The sequence below is a fragment of the Tupaia chinensis genome, unplaced genomic scaffold, assembly GCF_000334495.1.
Source record: "Tupaia chinensis unplaced genomic scaffold, TupChi_1.0 Scaffold142652_1, whole genome shotgun sequence".
Taxonomy (NCBI): Eukaryota; Metazoa; Chordata; class Mammalia; order Scandentia; family Tupaiidae; genus Tupaia; species Tupaia belangeri.
In genome coordinates this window covers 367,588-370,783 of record NW_006202498.1, presented here as the reverse complement: position 1 = coordinate 370,783, position 3,196 = coordinate 367,588, and positions in this window count along the sequence as shown.

The window sequence follows — 3,196 nt, the reverse complement described above, 5'->3', positions numbered from 1 at the left end:
AGCTTAAACTCCTTCTATGAAAGAAATACCTATTACTGACTCAGATTGAATATAAATATTAAAAAAGGAGAAAGGATCTCCAAACTTTGAGAATGATTTCTGGATGAAGACCCTCCTCATTGGTAGGTCATCTGACCTTCTGTATGGTTTAAGCCACTGACCTACTCCTATTATCTAGTAAGAATGCTGCTGGAATAAGTTTCTTGAGCTCCATCTTCTTGAGACTCATCTCAGAACTGAAGAGCAGAAGTCTCTCCAGAGAATGCTGGTCAATTTGGACCACCCAAAATCCTTAACTTGACAATTGCCCTAAATTGTCATAATCAATAAAAACATTACTAAGCATTGAAGAAGCAAGAAAAGATGATTTATAATGGGAGGAGCAAAAATCAGTCAATATAAACAGATCCAGAAACGACTCAGATGTTGAAATTAGCAGCAGAGTCATGATTAGGGTGGGACAAGTAATGTGCTTAAAGTAGACATTTTATGGAGACACTTATTCTCAGGGTTGTGTAAATGCAGACCCTGAGAATAAATTACCTTAAATTTTGTGCAGTAGGCACCTCACTTGCCTCATACAATTCCAGCTCTAGTTAGCATACAGGGATTTAGAAGTAACCATAATAAATATGCTAATAATAACAGGAAAAGAAGAGAAGGCTGGATAAATAAATATGACATTTTAGAAGAAGTTCCAAGCCCACAAATAACTAAATGAATTCTTAGAACTAAAAATATAACACATAAAATTTTAAAAATACATTGGATAGACTGAAAGGTAAATTAGAGACTATAGGAGAAAGAATTGGTGAAGTTGAATTCAGGACTAAAGATATCCAATCTGATGCATAGACTGATAAAAAGAGATAGTAAGCTTCAAAAACCTCTGAGAAAATGCAAATAAAGCTCCACACTCTGATTAGGCAAGACTGACAGAAACTCCTTTCTTCTCCAAGTGCTTATATTTACGGGTTTCTTTATATTTACTGTAGCAAATAGACACATTCAGCACTAGCTCTTAATGCTGGCAGCAATACTTCTGCATAGTGTTAGAGGGCATTTTTCTCTGGTTTTGTTTTTTTTCATTCTCACCCTATTCTCTTACATGTATCAGGTGATTCTGAGAAAAGTAAGTTTCAAAAAAAATATTCTCAATTTAAAACAGCTAGAAAGGGTTTCTGTTCTGGTAACCAGTAACAAAGTCTAATATTAGTATAATGGGTGTATTAATTCTAGATAGGTTTGTCAGTTTACACAATATTGTTATTTAAAAGATAATTTCATTCTTACAGAATGTGGGTCACCAAAACCAAACCTAAATATGCAAAAAAAATTCAGATATATCTTTTTATTTTCCAAATTATTATGAAAAGAAAATAACTAAAATAGGTAGACAGCTTCACAGGTTCATACAAAAAGTGGTTTATGTTTCTGCTTTTATCTGCTAACTACTGTATTAATAACAACCCTTTTAAGTTGTTGCCATCTATTATATCCCTTATCATAAAAACTGCCAGCAGACTATCCAAATTTCTCTCAATTTATTCTTTTATTACCAATATTGCAATTTATCAAACCAATATCTTAAGCATAATTTGTCTGTGGATTTTTAAAAATATAATATAATGGACTCATTGAAGTACAACAAAGACAAACAACTTGAGGAATGTCATATAATTCTTTAGTTTATGCTTTACACGTGTCTGAATCCATTTGTTAGATGAGCCCAAAAGATCTGCTTGGTCTTAAGTACCTCTTAAATACATGATGAGATTAGATTAATCATTTATAAAAACAACCATTCAAAGTTAACTATACTAGGAGCCAAGTAGTTTAATTTCAGAACTCTTTCCTACTGCATGACTCCTAGGACTAAAGAGCTTCTGGTGCTTTCTAAGGAAATACCAGGTAAACATTTCAACCTAGGCTGTGCCTTTTATAGTTGTGGCCAAAATGTCAAAGAAATGAGTATTGATTGCCTGGGGGGAAGTGGACAGAAGTGCATTGCTCAGTGGTAGTGGATGCTTTTGAGATTTTTCTCTCAGATAATGGAGTCTAACTGTGTTTTTGTGGATTCCTAAAGACCTCATTTTTGTACCAGCTGAGAAGATTTAAAAAATTAATGATATTTAGGTAAAATATACACAGGGAGATGCTTTTGATAGGGGCAGGGCATTTTGTTCTATTCTTTCAGCTTTAGTATATGTAAACAGGGCTTTGATATGGATACTTTAATAAGAATTATATTGGGCCCATTTTAACTTCTAAAGCATTGGTTAAAGGCTTTACATCAGTTATACAGTTTAGTGGCCATAGAGGATGTTACAGTTCATTTGTGGTGCTAGAGCAAAATGCCACTGACTAGAACTAAGAAGATAAATTATGAACAATTGAAATGTAGTTCTTACATTTCGGGAGGTATAACATAAGGTATTGGAAGGTTCAGTTTCTGGTGAGGGCTGCTCACTTTTCTAAGATGGTAGCTCTGACTGCATCTTCTGGAGGAAAACAATGTGTCCACATATGGCAGAAAGGGCAGAAAGGAAAAAGAGACATATCTAGTTCTCTCAAGTCCTTTTACAAGATTGCTAACCCAATGGGGGCTCTGCTTCATGACTTAAACACCTCCTAAAAGATCCACCTCTTGGGACCAGCAGTTAGCGTAATGGCTATGTTGCTGGACTCCCATGTAGTCAACTGTGGTTCGAGTCCTGGACCTGGTGGCTTAAACTCACGCCAGGCGCATGTGCGTGCATGCCCAAGATCCCAAGAGGAGAATGGAGAATGGATTGTGGCATGGCCATCCCCCCGTGGGGGTGATTTCTTGCTTTCTGTCTCTCTCTGTCTGGTGAGTGCACGTGCCCTGTAGCAAAAAAACTCTTCAAAAAAAAAATCCACCTCTTAAAAATATCACATAATCAATTAAGCTTTTCTTTCCTTTTTTTTTTTTTTTTTTAATGTTTTTGCCATAGGGATGGCCTCTCACCAAAGAGAGATAGTGAGAAGGAGTGAGAAATCATCCCTCCCCACCTGGGAGGAAGGGCACACTATAATCCCTTCTCCTCCATTCTCCTCCTGGGATTTTGGACACACACACACACACACACACACACACACACACCTGGTATGATTTTCAAGCTATCAAGTCTGAGACTCAAACCATGTTTGGCCAGGTGGGAGACTAGTAGACTAG